Below are 22573 nucleotides of genomic sequence, written 5' to 3'. Positions count from 1 at the left end.
ATCTGCTGACAGATGCCCTTTAATACTCCATTTCCCCTGTAGCAGAAATGTATGGCCAGACATGGAAATAACAGCTTGTTGTCAGGGGGATGGAGAAGCTGGTTCCATGATGATCAGCTGATCGCCAGGCCGGATTCTACTTGCACAGGGACTGTGTTTGAGAGACAACCCCCTTTAAATCCTAAATGATGTTATGGATGTTGGGGTCCAGCATCTTCCTGTAAAACCAGTTGGTGCTGGCTGCAGATTCGGATCGGCCATGTGGCTGCAGTAATGAAAATATCCTATTCTAAAGCAAACCTTTCATGCAGATGTCATGGCATAATGTATTACTGTACGCCATGCCTTGCTGGGCTGTAACCCTGTGGATATTGACTTACATTCCTCACGTCTTAAAGTAAGCAAAGGTTGGTTGCTGGAATCGGGGCCGTGTCACACGGGTCATAAGTAACTTACCTTTTGACCTAGGATGTGATTACCTTATCAGCAAACAAGGTTGACTTATCATTTGTCAATTTATAAGCAGTAAAATGAGGCGTTAGATCAACAGATTAACCAACAACCAACCAAATCAGCTTCAAATGTTATCTGGTCATATCGGTCTACAGGGTGCTGAATAAACATAACCTAAGGTGTGCACACCCAGCCGATGATATGGACCGAATGTATGTATTCATTTAAAGAGGTTGTCGAGGATCAGACAAAAGGATCTTCTTTCATTCTGGAAACAGCTCCACCTCTATCCACGGGATGTATCTGGTATTGCAGCTCTTTGTTCAAGTTAATGGGGCCGACACAGTATAGCAGACACCAGAGTGTCACTGTTTCTGGAGAGGGGAAAAAAAAGGAGATCTTTTTTTTTTCTTCTAATTTTGGATTCTCCTTTAAAGGCCATCTGTCAGCAGATTTGTACCTATGACACTGGATGACCTGTTACCTGTGAGCTTGGCAGCTGAAGACTTCTGTGTTGGTCCCATGTTAATATGTGCCCGCATTGCTGAGAAAAACTATGTATTAGGCCTCTTTCACACGACCGTTGTGTGCACCCGTGGCCGTTGTGCCGTTTTCCGTTTTTTTTCGCGGACCCCATGACTTTCAATGGGTCCGTGGAAAAAACGGAAAATGCACCGTTTTGCAGCCGCATCCGAGATCCGTGTTTCCTGGCCGTGAAAAAAATATGACCTGTCCTATTTTTTTCACGGCCAACGGTTCACGGACCCATTCAAGTCAATGGGTCCGTGAAAGAACACGGATGCACACAAGATTGGCATCCGTGTCCGTGATCCGTGGCCGTAGGTTAGTTTTTATACAGACGGATCCGAAGATCCGTCTGCATAAAAGCTTTTTCATAGCTGAGTTTTCACTTCGTGAAAACTCAGAACCGACAGTATATTCTAACACAGAAGCGTTCCCATGGTGATGGGGACGCTTCTAGTTAGAATACACTACAAACTGTGTACAAGACTGCCCCCTGCTGCCTGGCAGCACCCTATCTCTTACAGGGGGCCGTGATCAGCACAATTAACCCCTTCAGGTGCGGCACCTGAATGGGTTAATTGTACTCTCATATCCCCTGTAAGAGATCAGGGCTGCCAGGCAGCAGGGGGCAGACCCTCCCCCCCTCCCCAGTTTGAATATCATTGGTGGCCAGTGCGCCCCCCCCCCCCCCTCTATTGTAATTATTCATTGGTGGCACAGTGTGCGCCCCCCCCCCTCCCTCTATTGTAATAATTCGTTGGTGGCACAGTGTGCGCCCCCCCCCCCTCTCTCCCTCTATTGTAATAAATCGTTGGTGGCACAGTGTGCGCCCCCCCCCCCCCCTCTCTCCCTCTATTGTAATAATTCGTTGGTGGCACAGTGTGCGCCCCCCATCGGCCCCCCCTCCCTCTATAGCATTAACAACATTGGTGGCCAGTGTGCGGCCTCCCATCTCCCCCCCCCCCCCCCATCATTGGTGGCAGCGGAGTTCCGATCGGAGTCCCAGTTTAATCGCTGGGGCTCCGATCGGTAACCATGGCAACCAGGACTGTTGCCATGGTTACTTAGCAATAGTACAATAGTAGAAGATTCATACTTACCTGCTGCTGGCTGCTGCTGCGATGTTCGTGTCCGGCCGGGAGCTCCACCTACTGGTAAGTGACAGGGTCTGTGCGGCGCATTGCTAAATGAACTGTCACTTACCAGTAGGAGGAGCTCCCGGCCGGACACGCACATCGCAGCTCCCAGGTAAGTATTAATCTTTTACTATTGTACTATTGCTAGAACTCCGCTGCCACCAATGATGGGGGGGGGGGGGGGGGAAGATGGGAGGCCGCACACTGGCCACTAATGTTGTTAATGCTATAGAGGGAGGGGGGGCCGATGGGGGGCGCACACCGTGCCACCAACGAATTATTACAATAGAGGGAGGAAGGGAGGGGGCCGCACTGGCCACCAATGATATTCAAACTGGGGAGGGGGGGGTCTGCCCCCTGCTGCCTGGCAGCCCTGATCTCTTACAGGGGTATATGATAGTACAATTAACCCCTTCAGGTGCGGCACCTGAGGGGTTAATTGTGCTGATCACGGCCCCCTGTAAGAGATCGGATACTGCTAGGCAGCAGGGGGCAGTCATGTAAACAGTTTGTAGTATATTCTAACTAGAAGCGTCTCATCACCATGGGAACGCCTCTGTGTTAGAATATACTGTCGGAAATGAGGTTTCACGATCTAACTCATATCCGACAGTATATTCTAACATAGAGGCGTTCCCATGGTGATGGGGACGCTTCAAGTTAAAATATACCATCGGATTGGAGAAAACTCCGATCCGATGGTATAAAAGGGACTCCAGACTTTACATTGAAAGTCAATGGGGACGGATCCGTTTGAAATGGCACCATATTGTGTCAACATCAAACGGATCCGTCCCCATTGACTTGCATTGTAATTCAGGACGGATCCGTTTGGCTCCGCACGGCCAGGCGGACACCAAAACGACTTTTTTTTCATGTCCGTGGATCCTCCAAAAATCAAGGAAGACCCACGGACGAAAAAACGGTCACGGATCACGGAAAAACGGGACCCCGTTTTGCGGACCGTGAAAATATACTGTCGTGTGCAATAAGCCTTATGCAAATGAGCCTTTAGGAGCAACAGGGGTGTTGCCATTACACCTAGAGGCTCTTCTCTCTGTGCAACTGCACAAGGCCAGGCAGTGTAAATGTGATCACATCTGGCCTTAACTTCTCCTAAGGTCAATGAAAGAGGAACAGAGGACTCGGCAGTTGCAGAGAGAGCAGAGCTTCTAGGTGTAACAGCAACGCCCCCGTTGCTCCTAGAGGCTCATTTGCGTATATCGCCAATCGCAGCGCACAGCTCACAGCCTGGGAGAAAAAAACCTCCCAGGCTGTGAGCTCTGTGCTGCGATTGGCCAGCGCTGCAGCCTAGGAGAAGGAGATGCCCACAGGACAAGGGAAGACCTGCCTACTATAACTTAAGGAGCAAAGGTACCGGAGCCTATAACGGGAGAACGGAGAGGCACCCGGGGATAATAGTAAGTGCAGTGAGATCCCCGGGCGCCGCTCTATATGGCAGCATACTCAGTTCACATAGTTTATACAAGTGAAAGGTCCTCTTTAAGAACTCGTACAGAAGTATGTCGTAGGGCTCCTGCACATGAAAATGCCACGTGTGTGGACTCTATAGTAGCTTCTGGCTCTGTGGCATTGCACCTCTGTGAAGCACTGTATTCTCCTATAGAAGCAGTGGGATAATACCTTGTGCTGGATATGTCCTGTGCTTGAACTGTCTGGTAGTAACTGGAGACCGGCGGGGGGATAAAATGGGTGAGTGTTGTTTGCGTTATTATTTTAAAATATGCTTTTCTTGATAACCCCTTAACTCACTTTAATGGATGATGTATCCGGGTGTCGGTCATAAAACTATAATATCCCAATGCAGTACTGACACATCTATAGCAAATACTATTTTCTTACTACGTTTACATTCTTATCTTTACTTATATTATCATTCAAGCCCACATGTTCTTTCTAAAGGAGCATTTACACTCTCCAAGGTGAAGCCGATTGTCGGGAAGGAAGCGAGGTGAAGAGTGGTATTTATATGCAGCGATCACCTCCACAGTGTGAGGACAAGTCATTGCTACTACTGTCGCTTGTCCCTATACAAAACCATGGCTCGTGGGCAGCAGAGTGCATTTTAGACCGCACAACCTGCTGCCTGGGGACGATGATTTAGGTGTCCGCACCTCCGATCATTTCACCTGATGAATGAGCATTTCGCTCGTTCATCGGGTGATCTGGCACACCTTTAGACGGGCCGTTTATCGGGAACGAGCGTCCGTAGGAATGTTCGTTCCCGATAATCGGCCCAATATTCGGGCCATGTAAATCCATGATCAGGAACAAACGTTCATATAAACACCTGTCCCCGTTTAAAGGTGCCGCGGATAACCCGGCGAACAAGCAGAGCGCTTGTTCATTGGGTGAGATCATCGTTTATGCGGGTACCTACATAAATCTGGGCAGCAGATTGTGCTGTGTCAACCGTGATCTGCCGCCCAGAAAGAATCTGTGTGAAGAGTGATTGCAGTAGCCATCGCTCATCCACATACATGTAAATGCAGCTCTTTCCTCCACTGATGAGCAGGCAGTTATCGGGAAGGAACAGCCCCTTCCCAATAATCACCTGTTCATTCGGCACGTGTAAGATTTTGGTGTTCTGGCGTAGGAACAGAATACTGGAACCTCGGATCTGGTATATGGTGGACACTACCGGTGCCCGACGGATCCTATTCATTATAATGGAGTCTGTCAGTGTCCGCATGAATATAGAATTTTACGAGGCAAATTTTTGACACCTACATCGTGTTTTGTTTTTTTGCTGGAATCTGCAACCTCCGCTGCAGGTGTGAACCTTCCAGTAAACCAGACTACATGAAATAGTTACATCTATAGTAAGATCCGCTACCTCGGTGTTGGCTTTAACACTGCATTTTGAAATATTTGTTTGCTGTATGCATCGGGAAAGCTCAAGGTCCATATGTCAGATATATCTATAGGGGTCCTATCGCCTGGTTCGAGAGGCCAGATGAGTGACTATGATACAGCAGGGTATACGTATATATATTTTTTCAATGTGAGACTATAGGTGAAGGATGCTTCTGTACAGTGGCATCCATCTGAGGTAATCCTCCCAAAAAAATCATTCGACGGACATTTCGAAACTTATGCAAAAGCAGATAAATCTAAATTTGCATTTAGGAAGGTGCACCTTTAAATTTTTAGCATCTAGAAACATTCAAATATTCCAGGCAGAAAGTTCATCAAGCTCCATTTTGTAACCGCACTTGAAAAGGACAAAGCGTTCTTGCAGATGGTTAAAACCCAGTCTTGTGGAGAAGAGATCACCTCTACTGTACAAATGGGTATGAGAGATGCGCTTAATGAGGCCTCTTAGGATCAGCTGGACGACTGATAAACGCTTAGTTTCCTGTGGATTTCTTTCCTTAAAAGCAGCACAGGGCTCCCACGGCTCTCACAATTATCACACACTTTGTTCTGCAGGTTTCTAAGTTTTCTACATTAGTCAGGGTGAGCAATATGCGGTATTAATCATGACTGAAGTTACTATTTATCACCTGCTGGGCGAGGAATAATATTTTTGGTGCTAGTAGGGCAGCTGGCCAGAGGTGCCAAATTAAGCTAAACATGGAGGCATTGTAAGGGATCGTTTCTGTGATGAATGAGTTGATTTCAGTTTTTCGACCTTAAATCAGGATAAGCACAAAATCATTTTTTTTTGTTATGGATTTAATGTGCTTTTCGTAACATTCTTGTGTTGTGCTGACATAATATGCAGGTTTGATCCATTAACTTTACAGTAAAGCGTATTTGTCAGCAGGTCACTTGCTGTGTTTTATTTGCGTAGTATAGAAAGCAAGGACAAGGGGTTTCTCATTATCTTCTCATTTTCTTGAGAATATTGTTGACTCTTAGGCAGGCAACTTTCTGCTGCTGTCCAGTAGGTAGCGACCTGGTGTTTCCCCTGCAGCAAAGTCTAGATCCCTGTATATGGGGTTAAAGGGTGAATACCCGGGGACTGCCAGGATAAATTCCTTAGGTCTAGCCTAATTTCAAACCAGTTGGTTAATGTAGTGGTTCCACAACCACTGCCCGTAACACAGGTATTACAAATGTATCACCATTTTTGTTGGTAAATTTGGGGCATATAAGCCCAATCCGACTTATATAAACCCCACCCATTTTCAACCCGGGTCAAGCTGAATTTGATGGGATTGTTTCTGAAAATTCAGGATCAATCCCAGCAAATTCAGGACTGTTGGTAACTATGTCTAAACTAGTTGGCATATGTCCTAGGTGTTGGGTGTGAGGGGGAGTCAGCAAGCAACTGCATTGGGCAGGGTATTTATAGAGGACCTTTCACCGCTCCTGACAGGCCTGTTTTAATAGCTTCATGCATTCCCCATATAATTACAATTCTGGAGCATCTATTCTTATGGCTCTATGTTGTGCCATTCACTTATTATTTCTACTAGAAGTTATGAATGAATTGCTAGCAGTCTGCAGTAAGGGTACAGAGGGGTGGTAACCAGTTGGAGGTGTGTCCCTGCACAGGCTCACTATCCAATCAGCGCTGCCATTGTCGGACTGTGCAGGGACACACCTCCAACTGGTTACCACCCCTCTGTACCCTTAAAGGGAACCTGTCACCTGGATTTTCTGAATAGAGCTGAGGACATGGGCTGCTAGATCGCCGCTAGCACAACCGCAATATCCAGTTCCCATAGCTCTGTGTGCTTTTGCTTTTATTGTCTCAACAACAAAAAAATTGATAGATATGCAATTTAACCTGAGATGAGTCCTGTCCCTGAGATAAGTCCAGCGTGAAGGAGCCCACAACCTGCATCCTCAGAATCTCCTCGCTGCTCCCAGACGTCACAGAACTAGAGCGCCGTAATCTTGCAATGCAAGAGCTAGCTCATGCGCAGTTCATTCCCTGAGGCTGATGCCAGCACAGGGAAGGAACACTATGCCGACGCTGCGCATGCGCTAGCTCCCGCATCGAGAGATTACGGCGCTCCAGCTCTGTGACGTCAGGGAGCAAGGGGGAGATTCGGAGGATGCGGGGCGGTGCTGGGCTCCTTTACGCTGGACTCATCTTAGGGACAGGACTCATCTAAGGTTAATTTGCATATCTATCAAATCGTTTTTTTGACACAATAAAAGCACACAGAGCTATGGGGACTGGATATTGCGGTTGTGCTAGCGGCCATCTAGCAACCCATGTCCTCAGCTCTATTCACTAAATCCAGGTGACAGGTTCCCTTTAATGCAGAGCAATTCATTCATAACTTCTAGTACAAATAATAAGTGAACGGCACAACATAGAGCCATAAGAATAGATGCTCCAGAATTGTTATTACATGGGGAATGCATGACGCTATTAAAACAGACCTGTCAGGAGCGGTGACAGGTCCTCTTTATACACAGGTATAGGGCAGAAAACGGCAACTTTGCCCCAGGTAAAGTCAATCTACGACTCTAGCCAGGAGGGGGGCCAACAACCCACTCTTCTTTGTCCAGAGAAATTCAGGGAAACCGAATTTTTGCCCTAGGTGAGGGAAAGCCGAGCCTAACATGGTGCAGTCCTTAGGGCTTATTCATCCTATTGGTGATCTTAAAGCAATTCATAGTGTAACAATAAAGCATTGCGAGTGACCCTCAAATGTACACAAATATGTTGTGAGCAAAAGCAAATTCACTTCCCATCATTGCTGCTTTGGGAACGTGAGCAAATACCGCTGCTCCTCCATTAGTAACTTATGAGACTTTTCTTATATTATGGTGAACCAAGGGTCAATGTTTCCAATTCTGCAACTAGCCCACCTCTCTTAAATACATTATTTTATTTTTTTTCAAATATTCCTATCCCATCATGAAATCATTACCCATACTAATTTCTGCAGGTTGGATCATGACCCTAATCTTTTCAGTAGCTACAGTCAAATATTCACACTGGGATGCTATTTTCTTGCAGCATGTCAGAAGACATCTTGCAGCAAATGCTTCACACACCTCAGAGTGCAGCTTGTGGAACTGATGAGGTGAGGATCACTGCAAGACAGCTCTGTGCTGGTAATCACAGGACTGAGGAAACACATATATCATCTGCCACATAGGTTGGCATTTCAAGTAAAAACCTTCACATTGTGTAAGTTATCGGACAAATGATGGGCCATATGCATGTGAGTCTCTGCAGATGGCTCAACGTCTTCGGCAAGGGGGAAGAGCTGAGCTCGGCATTTTCCCGCAGACACAATTTAATATTAGTGACACAGTTTATGTCCTCTGCAAAAACAATAATGGAAGATAAGGTGACATAAATTATTTGCAAATCATTTGACATATGCTGGGTATTGTCCGTGCAATAATCTCCCGTAGTCTGTCAGTTTACGATATGAGCCACGCCACTTCCGCTTTATATCATTCTCTTAAAGCCAAGTGTAATTTTACATTTGGGCTATCGAGAATCAGAAAGGAAAGAAATCAAATGTTATTATATTTAGTCACTTGTAAGTAATTTGGGACAAAGTGAAATAACATGAGCCATTACATAATATATATATATATACAGTACAGACCAAAAGTTTGGACACACCTTCTCATTCAAAGAGTTTTCTTTATTTTCATGACTATGAAGGCATCAAAACTATGAATTAACACATGTGGAATTATATACATAACAAACAAGTGTGAAACAACTGAAAATATGTCATATTCTAGGTTCTTCAAAGTAGCCACCTTTTGCTTTGATTACTGCTTTGCACACTCTTGGCATTCTCTTGATGAGCTTCAAGAGGAAGTCCCCTGAAATGGTCTTCCAACAGTCTTAAAGGAGTTCCCAGAGATACTTAACACTTGTTGGCCCTTTTGCCTTCACTCTGCGGTCCAGCTCACCCCAAACCATCTCGATTGGGTTCAGGTCCGGTGACTGTGGAGGCCAGGTCATCTAGCGCAGCACCCCATCACTCTCCTTCATGGTCAAATAGCCCTTACTTTCAAAGTTTTCACAATTTTTCGGCTGACTGACTGACCTTCATTTCTTAAAGTAATGATGGCCACTCGTTTTTCTTTACTTAGCTGCTTTTTTCTTGCCATAATACAAATTCTAACAGTCTATTCAGTAGGACTATCAGCTGTGTATCCACCTGACTTCTCCTCAATGCCACTGATGGTCCCAACCCCATTTATAAGGCAAGAAATCCCACTTATTAAACCTGACAGGGCACACCTGTGAAGTGAAAACCATTTCAGGGGACTACCTCTTGAAGCTCATCAAGAGAATGCCAAGAGTGTGCAAAGCAGTAATCAAAGCAAAAGGTGGCTACTTTGAAGAACCTAGAATATGACATATTTTCAGTTGTTTCACACTTGTTTGGTATGTACAGTCAGGTCCATAAATATTGGGACATCGACACAATTCTAACATTTTTGGCTCTATACACCACCACAATGGATCTGAAATGAAACGAACAAGATGTGCTTTAACTGCAGACTGTCAGCTTTAATTTGAGGATATTTACATCCAAATCAGGTGAACGGTGTAGGAATTACAACAGTTTGCATATGTGCCTCCCACTTGTTAAGGAACCAAAAGTAATGGGACAGAATAATAATCGTAAATCAAACTTTCACTTTTTAATACTTGGTTGCAAATCCTTTGCAGTCAATTACAGCCTGAAGTCTGGAACGCATAGACATCACCAGATGCTGGGTTTCATCCCTGGTGATGCTCTGCCAGGCCTCTACTGCAACTGTCTTCAGTTCCTGCTTGTTTTGCATAACATTCCACTTCTTTCCCTTAAAAAACTCTTTGGTTGCTTTTGCAGTACGCTTTGGGTCATTGTCCATCTGCACTGTGAAGCAGATCACATCATCAATAAATACAAGAGAACCAGTTCCATTGGCAGCCATACATGCCCACGCCATGACACTACCACCACCATGCTTCACTGATGAGGTGGTATGCGTAGGATCATGAGCAGTTCCTTTCCTTCTCCATACTCTTCTCTTCCCATTACTCTGATACAAGTTGATCTTAGTCTCATCTGTCCATAGGATGTTGTTCCAGAACTGTGAAGGCTTTTTTAGATGTCATTTGGCAAACTCTAATCTGGCCTTCCTGTTTTTGAGGCTCACCAATGGTTTACATCTTGTGGTGAACCCTCTGTATTCACTCTGGTGAAGTCTTCTCTTGATTGTTGACTTTGACACGCATACACCTACCTCCTGGAGAGTGTTCTTGATCTGGCCAACTGTTGTGAAGGGTGTTTTCTTCACCAGGGAAATAATTCTTCGGTCATCCACCACAGTTGTTTTCCGTGGTATTCAGGGTCTTTTAGTATTGCTGAGCTCACTGGTGCGTTCCTTCTTTTTAAGAATGTCCCAAACAGTTGTTTTGGCCACGCCTAATGTTTTTGCTATCTCTCTGATGGGTTTGTTTTGTTTTTTCAGCCTAATGATGGCTTGCTTCACTGATAGTGGCAGCCCTTTGGATCTCATCTTGAGAGTTGACAGCAACAGATTCCAAATGCAAATAGCACACTTGAAATGAACTCTGGACCTTTTATCTGCTCATTGTAATTGGGATAATGAGGGAATAACACACACCTGGCCATGGAACAGCTGAGAAGCCAATTGTCCCATTACTTTTGGTTCCTTAACAAGTGGGAGGCACATATGCAAACTGTTGTAATTCCTACACCGTTCACCTGATTTGGGTGTAAATACCCTCAAATTAAAGCTGACAGTCTGCAGTTAAAGCACGTCTTGTTCGTTTCATTTCAAATCTATTGTGGTGGTGTATAGAGCCAAAAATGTTACAATTGTGTCGGTGTCCCAATATTTATGGACCTGACTGTATATAATTCCACATGTGTTAATTCAAAGTTTTGATGCCTTCAGTGTGAATCTACAATTTTCATAGTCATGAAAATAAAGAAAACTCTTTGAATGAGAAGGTGTGTCCAAACTTTTGGTCTGTACTGTATATCTATATATATATATACACTGTAGGTACGAGGGCCATTTACATTTATAATTGACATTTATAATTTAACATGCCAAGGTAAGATCATTTTGCATATACCTCAGATAGCTGTCAGCAGATCGAGGTACAGATATCTATCTCTCCCTACTCCTGTGTAGACATGCATCCTCAGCTCAATGGTGCTTTTAATGGAGGAAGGGTAGTAAGCAGCTTCCAGACACCTCTGGCGGCTGCTTATCTCCTAAGAGAACAAAGTATTGGGCATGGTAAGATTTATTATGGCTGATTCTTCCTTCCCCCAACATCATCCGTTGGGCTAGTGTCATGAGGACCCCATACTTATTAAACATTATGAAACAAAGGACCGGCACTTCACTGATAAACAAATCTGTGGCTTTATTGAAGCATGGAGGAAACAGCGCTGTTTCCTCCATGCTTCAATAAAGCCACAGATTCGTTCATCAGTGAAGTGCCGGTCCTTTGTTTCATATTGTGAGTGGGCTTTCATACCCTGGACACGGGCACCACGACTCTGCCAGAGGAGTGCCGACTGTCTTCAATTTTTATACTTATTAAACAGTCAGACGGTCCTGACAGTTTTGGCGTGTTCAATCAACTTTTTTAATTATGTTTATAAGGCCCTTACAGGGGTTATCCAACCTCTATAATGCTCCCCAAAATGCCCGGGCACTGCATACAAGTAATATTTACCCCGCTCCCCGACACCTGCGTCACTCCTGATGCCTGGCCCGCACGCCGTTGCAACACCCCATCGCGCAAATCAAAACATACAGGGGGGAAGGCCGTAACAGGAACGAGCCTCCATAGCATCACCCGCGATGCTATGGAGGCTCCTTCCGGATGCAGCCTGCTAATGACTGCCTCCCCCAACTCCGTGGCCGGATGTTTTGATCCGCGTGTCAGGGCGATGCAGCGGAGGCTGTGCGGGCATCAGGAGCGATGCGGGTAAAGGGCTAAGTACAACCTGTATGCAGTGCCTGGGCATTTTGGGGGGCATTATAGGGGTTAGATAACCCCTTTAAGGCTATGTCCTTGTTGGTGCCCAGCACCAATGGCACATAAATGGGGTTCTCTAACCTTTCACATCAGCAGATTATCATGGATCCTAACACCCACGGTAGGCAGCTGAGAAGCCTTACATGGCCAGACAATGTAGTATCACTTGCCAGCCATTCAAATTAATGGCCATCAATTTAATAAGTCAACGTCTCAAGGTCAACATCTGAGACATTCTTATACCCCAAAAGGGAATACAGACAGGGGGCTGCTTTTATAAGAAGTGACTGCATAACATTTCAATTATTAGAGTAGATAGCTTAATAACAAAGGAACCAAGGTTTCAGTGGCTTTACTTTGGAAGGACTGCAGTGCACTCCAAGTGAAGGTTGAAGAGACTAACAGGACCTGAAAGAACATGATACCCCAGTGGACGTTAAGGCCCATTTACACTGACCAATGTTTCCTATCTTTGGCCCTTGTAAAAGGTCCTCAACGTTCGCTAGGGTATCATGTTTTTTCAGGTCCTATTAGTCTATTTAAAGGGGTTATTATCACATCTCAATATTGATGGTATATTGCTAGGATATGCCTCACCCACACCCATCTGACATTCACTGCTATTCCCAGAATAATTGAGCACTGGCTTGGATATTTCTGGCATTCTCATAGTGGTGAATGGGCTGTATGTGTTCTCCATTCACTGTTAGGGGACTTCTGGAAATAGCTGAGTGTACTTGTTCGGCTGTCTTTGGAAGTCCCAAAACAGTGAATGGAGGGGATGCTGCGCATGCAAAGTTGCTTTCCATCCTAAGGGGGCCCCCGTTCCGGAGAAAGGAGCAGGCTCCACAGGTGGGACCTGCACCAATCTGACATTTGTGGCATATCCTAGCAATATTCCATAAATGTTGAGATGGGAATACCGCTTGAGTTTCACTTGAGAGAGAAGATGCATTACAGACTCTCTCTGAGAGAGAAGATGCATTGAAGCCCATCTTCAGGTCATCTAAACAACCCACTGATGAGCCAAGAAACATCTGACTGGATCTTTTACATTAACATAAAAACATTGCTGCTGGCAATATGCAATCTGAAACAAGAAAGAAAGATCATATTGATCTTTGATATTTGCCGAGTAGCGTCTGGATCTTCACCAGATCCCATTATAGTCAATGGGGCCGTTGGGCATAGCGATAACATACGGCAATGCCAGATGCAGAGAGCTCGGCAGGCTGTTCTCTGCCTGAACTAATAACGCTAGTTTAAAACTAGCTTTACAAACCCAAACGCATGGAACCCTAATGATAAGAACTAACAATATGACAAGTCAAAAATGAAACGTTTAATTTAAATGTTGACGTGGGGAGACCTGAGACTTGCTGCGCCCAAGGGGAGTGATAGAGCCAGAACACAGCAGCAGGGACCAGGTAAGTATGATTCCCACCGCGTGTCCAGTCACACTGGGGAGAGTGCTGAAAAAGTCCCCTATCATCAGTCAAATAAGTTGGTAATAATTATTCTAATACTTGGATGAAATCCTTAGGCTTCTTTCTAAATTCTCTGTATGGCTCCAAATTTTTCTGTTTTAGTATAAAAATTCCATACAAATATTATTAAAAGAACAGTCAGCTATAATGTGTTTCTAAACCATAACATTTCACGTGTAATAGTACGGCTCTCACATCAAGTAAATATGTCACCGTCTGATCATCCATCATAAATCATCATGATCTATACTATCAACGTAGTTGATAATTCAGATGTATGATTCATTGGTGCCAACAAGGTTTCCTTGGCTCACACGACCTCATCCCATGAAATGGTGCAAGCCAAGCCAACCATACAAGAAGCTGTTACAATCTTTCAGGCATGTCAATTTGTAGATATTTTTATTGTTCTAACATTTATAGAGGACTGTAGCTGCAGCACGGTTGGGATATTGCAAGTCTAACCCAAGCATATTTTTAATCTACTGGTAAAGAGCAAATGTATTAATGTGTAGGGTGTAAAAAAATTCAAATAAATTTACATTAAAACATACAAACATGATTATACTATTACTATATGGACTCTTTCCAGACTACTAGAATAATATTTATTAGCTACATCTACCATAAATGTATAACCTAGAAATAGCAAGAAAGGGGTGCAAATGAGCTCCCTGCAAGCTCTGCCGCTAATGCTACCAGATGTAGGGCAGCCATCCCAAAAGTCAATGGTCGACTCCACAAATAGACCTTTCAAACTGTGGTCCCAGCTCTCTTCATGTCATTGACCAGCTCCTCCCTTGTAGTTCTGGGCTGATTCCTCACCTTTCTTATCATCAGTGATACCCCACGAGGGATCTTGCATGGAGCCCCAGTCTGGGGAAGACTGACAGTCATCTTTAGCCTCTTTCATTTTCTAACAATTGCTCCAACAGTTGATCTATTTTTACCAAGCTGCTTGGCAATTGCCCCGTAGCCCTTTCCAGCCTTGTGGAGGGCCACAATTTTGTCTCTGGTGTCTTTTGACAGCTCTTTGGTCTTGCCCATGGTAGTAGTTGATGTCTGACTGAATGTGGGGTGGACAGGTGTCTTTAAAAAGCTCAGACAGGTCCTACTAAGTTAGATTAATGAGTGGAGTAGAGGTGGACTTTTTAAAGGCACAGTAACAGGTCTTTGAGAGCCAGAATTATTGCTGTTTCTCAGGTGTTCAAATACTTATGTTCAGCAGTGCAAGACAAATAAATTCTTTAACCTCTTCCCATCTGGGCCATTTGCCCCCTTCCTGACCAGGCCTAATTTAGCAAATCTGACATATCTCACTTTATGTGGTAATAACTTTGGAACACATGCAAGTCATTCAGAGATTGTTTTCTCGTGACACATTGTACTTCATGAAAGTCATAAATTTGAGTCAATATATTTCAGCTTTGTTTCTGAAAAAATCCCAAATTTACCCAAAATTTTGAAAAATTCGCAATTTTCTAAATTTCAATTTCTCTGCTTTTAAAACAGAAAGTGATACCTCATAAAATATTTATTACTTAACATTCCCCATATGTCTGCTTTATGTTGTCATCATTTTGGAAATGTCATTTTATTTTTTTAGGACGTTAGAAGGCTTAGAAGTTTAGAAGCAATTCTTCAAATTTTTAAGAAAATTGCCAAAACCCACTTTTTAGGGACCAGTTCAGGTCTGAAGTCACTTTGTGGGGCCTACATAGTGGATACCCCCATACATGACCCCATTGTAGAAACTACACCCCTCAAGTTACTTAAAACCGATTTTACAAACTTTGTTAACCCTTTAGGCGTTCCACAAGAATTAAAGGAAAATGGAGATCAAATTAAAATATTTCACCTTTTTTGGCTGATTTTCCATTTTTATCCAATTTTTTCTTTAACACATCGATGGTTAACAGCCAAACAAAACTCAATATTTATTACCCAGATTCTGCGGTTTACAGAAACACCCCACATGTGGTCATAAACTGCTGTATGGGCACATGGCAGGGCGCAGAAGAAAAGGAACTCCACATGGTTTTTAGATGCCATGTCCCATTTGAAGCCCCCCTGATGCACCCTTACAGTAGAAACTCCCAAGAAGTGACCCCATTTTGGAAACTAGGGGATAAGGTGCCAGTTTTATTGGTGCTATTTTTGGGTACATATGATTTTTTTGATCATTCATTATAACACTTTATGGGGCAAGGTGACCAAAGAATTGGTTGTTTTAGCACAGTTTTTATTTATTTATTTTTACAGCATTTACCTGAGGTGTTCGGTCAAGTGACATTTTTATAGAGCAGATCATTACGGATGTGGCGATACCTAATATGTATACTTTTTCTTAAAAAAAATTATGTTTTAATGTGTCCATGTTCTGAGAGCTATAGTTTTTTTTATTTTTTGACAGATTTTCTTATGTAGGGGCTCATTTTTTGTGGGATGAGGTGACAGTTTTATTGGTACCATTTTGTGGGACATACGCCTTTTTGATCACTTGGCGTTGCACTTTTTGTGATGTAAGGTGACAAAAATTGCTTGTTTTGACACCGTTTTTTTTTTTTTACGGTGTTCACCCGAGGTGTTAGGTCATGTGATATTTTTAGAGAGCTGGTTGTTACTGACGCGGCAATACCTAATATGTATACTTTTTTAATTTATTTCACTTTAACACAATAATAGCATTTTTGAAACAAAAAACATAATGTTTTAGTGTCTCCATGTTCTGAGAGCTATAGGTTTTTTTATTTTTTGAGAGATTTTCTTATGTAGGGGCTAATTTTTTGCGGGATGAGGTGACTGTTTTATTGGTACCATTTTGTGGGGCATACGCCTTTTTGATCACTTGGTGTTGCACTTTTTGTGATGTAAGGTGACAAAAATGGCTTTTTTTGACAGTTGTTATTATTTTTTTTATGGTGTTTATCGGACTGGGTCGATCATGTGGTATATTTATAGAGCTGACCGTCACGGACGCGGCAATACCAAATATGTCTATTTTATTTTATTTTTTCTATTTTCCTTTTTATTCCTTACTTGGGGAATTTTTTTTTACATATGAAACCTTTTTTTTTTTTTTTTTTTTTTTTTTAACACTTTATTTTTATATTTTTTGTTTACACTTTTCGTCCCCCATAAGGTCATACAAGACCTCTGGGGGACATTTACTTAACTTTTTCTTTTTTTCGCTGTTGATTTCTCCTGTAACTGGTGCTGACATAGTAGCCCCAGTTACAGGAGAAATGCACCCCCCCCCCCCCCCCGAGAGGCTGTACAGCGCAATACAGCGCTGTACAGCCTCAGTGCAGGGCGGATCGAGGTCTCTGAAAGACCTCACACAGCTCCTACACTCTCTTGTCCCGGTGATCACATGACCGCCGGGCCGGAACAGGAAGCGCATTGCGCTGTGTATGCAGCGATCCAGAAGGCAGGGACACCTGGGCACTGTCCCTGCCTTCTCTCTGGGTTGCCCTGTTGTCACTGACAGCGGGCAACCCAATCAGCAGCTGCACAATTAGCGTGCAGCTGCAGTTTCTAAATGGACGTTCTGGAACGTCCATTCAGAAATAGAGAACCACCTCCCGGACGTTTATAGTCTATGGGCGGACGGGAGGTGGTTAAAAATCATACAATGTTACTTCCTGAAAAAAAAAAATATTCTGTCTCTCAGAGTGGGAATGCACCTACAATGTGAATTTCAGACCCCTCCATGGTTTCTAAGTGGGAGAACTTGCAAAATCGCAGGGTGTTCAAATACTTCTGTTCCTCAGTGTATGCTGAGATGCTGACCTCCTCAGTGTGCTCAAGACCCCTCATAAGTCACAGGTCTAAAGCAGCATGTAGCTTACAAGGATAAATGGCAAGCCAAAGGCCCTCTGCTCTTCTATAGCTTTCAACTAGATCTGTGTCCCGAGGATGAGGATAACATTGAAAGGGGCACTCAATTGGGGATTGGATCTCTGGTGCAAGTGACGGCCCTGGCGGGAACCCACGCCCCGCCAATGAGCTGTGTCGCACACTTTGAGTAGTTCTGCCTTTCAGGAATACTCCATGTAAACTAATACCCTGGATTATGCCTAGTGCATGAACCTCAAATATATACGTCAAGCATGCCCCCTTTGGCCCAGTATTTCCCGGATTACTGGATGCTGGCTGCCCATGATACGTTCTTCTTATTTAAACATGTTTAATGAAAGTGGAGGTCATTGTAACTACACATCTTTGACAGTGATGTTCAAATTGATTAGATAATGGATTTACCTCCTTTCCTGGCGTTTAGAATACTCTCAGTGCAGTGTAATACTTGATGTCATTTACCTTTAAAGCTGGAGCTAAATAAAGATAATAGAATTAGTGACAACTTCACTATGTCTTCTGTCATTGCACGTGAACGCGGTTTAAACTAAACACTAAATGTTATTGTTCTGCAGTCACAGAAGAAACCTGTCTTCACCGGGTCAGAATGATCTGTCCCTTCCTTCTGGTGTCACCTGTAGCAGCGCTGTACAATGCTCTGGATCAGAAAACATTCTTACATTGTCTTGGGCAGACACTGATACATTTATTTATTTTTTCAACAGAAAGTTTCTTGTAGTTGTGACGTCTTCATCATGGGAGATCACAGAGGGGTGACACATTTTGCCATCTTCATACTATGCTCTCCTGTACACCTCCATTTGAATGCTTTTGGTACATACTGCCTATTCTATGTCGCCCAACAATAAAGAATAGAAAAAGAAATAACTTTTCTTCCTGACTTTATCCCCGTGCACTGGTGGATCTCTTCCCCGCAGAAGTCCCGTTTAGGTGTTTCCACTGCCATATATCTGCTGACATCGCAGTGAGGGGCTTCACCCACTTTATGCTGTACAGGTTGCTATACTTAGCAAGTACAGTGGATAAGTCACATTAACATATTAGGTAACAGAATAACTCCCTTAGGTCTCATGCACATGAGCGTGTGTGACCCGTGCCCCTATTGCGGACCGCAAACAGTCAATGGGTCTGCATCCGCAAATGGCGTGCACGTGGACGGTGCATGTGCATTGAGGACAACTATTTGCGGGGCCGTGTGCATGAGCCCTTACGTATACATAAAACCCAATTTTGAAGAGTTTCCCTGTAAAGGAACCCTTCCAAAAGGACATACACAAAGTAATGCTATAAGAAAAGGATAAACCATTCAGTGTCATAGTACATGAATCATGCACACAGTAATATCAAAGTACAGGGGGTAATGCAGACACTGATGTCAGAGTACAGAGGTTATGTGGACAGTGCTGTCACAGGAAGGGGTAATGCAGACAGTGATGTCACAGGAAGGGGTAATGCAGACAGTGATGTCACAGGAAGGGGTAATGCAGAGAGTGATGTCACAGGAAGGGGTAATGCAGAGAGTGATGTCACAGGAAGGGGTAATGCAGACAGTGATGTCACATCACAGGGATAATCGGTGACAGAAGAGCTTCAACGGTAAAAAAACAGCGCGCTGCACCGGACAACTTCAAGGTAAGTGTTTATTAATAAAAACACATAAAACATATAAAAGGAATTTTCTACACATTTTGGTGGCGTCCGCCACCTTCATCAGCACCAAAACGCATAGCTAATTCCTTTTATGTGTTTTCATTAATAAAAAAAACCCTGAAGTTGTCTGGTGCAGTGTGCTGTTTTCTGCTGCTTCTGCTGAAGCTCTTCTATCTTCAGTTTATTCCGGCCTCTCCTCGGCAGTGTCCGGCTCACAAGCACAGCCGCCTGGTCTCTCCTCCCGGTGTAGGGGAACTTCGCCATGTCCTAGTGTTATGCTCGGTTTGCACAACACTGTCCAGCGAGTCCTGCGCTGGTTCACTGAGGATATCACACCTCCTCTCTTTTTCTAGTACAGGGATAACGTGGCCAATGATGTCACAGTACAGGAGTAATATGGATGGTGATATCACAGAATAGGGGTAATATGGACAGTGATGTTACAGTATTAGGGTAATGCAGACAGTGATATCATAGTACATAGTTAATGCTGACAGTGATGTCACAATACATTGTTAATACTGGCAGTGATATCACAGTATATACTTAATATAGTGATGTCATGGTACAGGATTAATACAGACAGTGATGTCACAGTACATAGTAATGCTGACAGTGATGTCACAGTACATTGTTAATACTGGCAGTGATATCACAGTACATACTTAATGCATATAGTGATGTCATAGTACAGGGGTGATGTGGACAGTGATATCATAGTACAGGATTAATACAGACAGTGATGTCACAGTACATAGTTAATGCTGACAGTGATGTCACAGTATATACTTAATGCATATAGTGATGTCATAGTACAGCAGTGATGTGGACAGTGATGTCATAGTACAGGATTAATACAGACAGTGATGTCACAGTACATAGTAATGCTGACAGTGATGTCACAGTACATTGCTAATACTGGCAGTGATATCACAGTATATACCTAATGCATATAGTGATGTCATAGTTCAGGGGTGATGTGGACAGTGATGTCATAGTACAGGATTAATACAGACAGTGATGTCACAGTACATTGTTAATACTGGCAGTGATATGACACAGTACATACTTAATGCATATAGTGATGTCGAAGTACAGGATTAATACAGACAGTGATGTCACAGTACATAGTGGATACTGATAGTGATGTCACAGTAAGGGGTAATACCAAACAATGATGTCACAGTAGTGGCACAGTGCAGGGAAAACTGACTCAATGAAGTTACAGTATCCCACAGACATGTCCCAGTACCAGGAAACACACAAGTGATTTCACAGCACAGGGATAATGTGCACAGATATGTCATGATACATAGATAATGTGGGCAGAATAATGCACACAGTGATATCATGTACATAGATAATTCACATGATGAGATCATAGCACAGTATGACGCATAAAAAACACATAATAGTGTCCCACTGGCAGGTCTAATGACCACAAAGATGTCACATGACTGAGATAATGAAAAAGTGATGCTGCAGTAGATACCGTGTTTCCCTGAAAATAAGACATCCCCCGAAAATAAGACCTACCTCTAGTTTTGCCTATCGCTGTAATATAAGGCATCCCCCCGAAAATAAGGCCTCCCCGATAATAAAGCATCCCCCCGAAAATAAGGCCTCCCCGATTATAAAGCATCCGCCGAACATAATGACTCCCCGATTATAAAGCATCGGCCGGACATAATGCCTCCCCAATTATAAAGCAAGCCACCCCAGAATGTAAGGAGCTCACTGATTGGCCGCAGCCGCCGCCAGGACAAGCTGCTGCCTTCTTCCGCCCGCTGCTCGCTCTGCCCTGATGGAGTCTCACAACTTGGCTGGCACGGACACACAGGGGACGGGGTGACAGGTAGGGGGGGAATATCTGATGGAAGGTGGGGGATGTCTGGTGAAGATGGGGGGGGGGAGACTAAAAACGGTAATTAAAATGACACAGGGTGATCAGAGGGGGGAATCAAAATGACACAGGGTGATCAGAGGGGGGAATCAAAATGACACAGGAAGATCAGGGTGGGGAGGGGGATCATTTAAAATGACACAGGGGGATCAGAGGGGGGAATCAAAATGACACAGGAGGATCAGAAGGGGGTACTAAAATGCTATAGTAATCCCACCCCTCTAATTCTCCTGTACCATTTTGATTCCTCCTTCTGATCCCCCTGTGTCATTTTAAGTGATCCCCCTCCCCACCCTGATACCCCTGTGTCATTTTGATTCCCTTCTCTGATCCCCCTGTGCCATTTTAAGTGATCCCCCTCCCCACCCTGATTTCCTTTTTTTGTGTTCAACAATAAATGTGTACCGTATTTTTCTTCATGGAAAAATAAGACATCCCCTGAAAAAAAGACCTAGCGCATCTTTTGGATCAAAAATTAATATAAGACACTGTCTTATTTTCCGGGAAACAGGGTACATGAGGCAGGCACACAATGTAATTATGGGACTCCATTGAATTTTTTCGCCCCCTTCCACTATGAACAGGTATCACTTAGTGCACCTTATCTCTGTGTGGAGATTGGCTTCCTTAGTTATTGGGCTCTCACCACGATGCACGACTATTCCGATCAGCATCTCTGAGAGTTCTGTCCACAACCCAAACTGAGCTGTAGGTCCTGAAGGAAGCACAAGAGGCCCCTAGACTGAAGCACCAAATGCTGCCTTCAGAACATGAGATCTGTACTCGGCGGTTAAACATGGCTCTTCTTCAGGCTTTCGTCTTGTCAGGCCCACTGCAACGAAGAATGTGTCTCGGTGATCCCGCTTAGGTGACAGTACGTCTATCAACTTAACCTTCTTATAAAAAGCATTGAATAAAGCAGCGCATTTTATGACACGTAGGATTCCCACGGCGTTCATGCCTTCTGCCATACAAGTCCTCAAAGATGATTACAAGCCATTCTCGAATTCAGTATGAATTGTACTTATTTTGCATCCAACTGCTTTTGTCAATCAGTGGGTATAAAGAATTACATTTCACAGTATGCTCTAATTATTACCACACGTACTCATGGCCCATATTTTAATTATGGACCCCCGCATACACTATAAAAATACAATTACATGGAGATACACACCAGGCACTCCATCACACTAAATCAAAAGCCTATTTTCTATTGACTGCTTGTTTCCTTCATATTCATTTGTATTTCGCTGTCTTAACCCCTTAAGGACCTAGGACGTACCGGTACGCCCTATTTCCCGAGTCCTTAAGGACCTAGGACGTACCGGTACGCCCTATTTCCCGAGTCCTTAAGGACCGAGGACGTACCGGTACGTCCTGACTTAAAATCGGAACTCCGGCGCCGCAGGGGTTAATCGGAACGGGATTTCGGCTGAAATCATTCAGCCGGCATCCCGTAACAATGCAGGGGGTGGGTCATTTGACCCCCCCGTATCGGCGATCGCAGAAAACCGCAGGTCAATTCAGACCTGCGGTTTTCTGCGTTTCCGGTCCATTCGGG

The sequence above is a fragment of the Bufo bufo genome, chromosome 7 (genome assembly GCF_905171765.1).
Source record: "Bufo bufo chromosome 7, aBufBuf1.1, whole genome shotgun sequence".
In the NCBI taxonomy this organism is placed as follows: domain Eukaryota; kingdom Metazoa; phylum Chordata; class Amphibia; order Anura; family Bufonidae; genus Bufo; species Bufo bufo.
The sequence above is the reverse complement of the archived record's forward strand: the minus strand, read 5'-3'. Positions refer to the sequence as shown.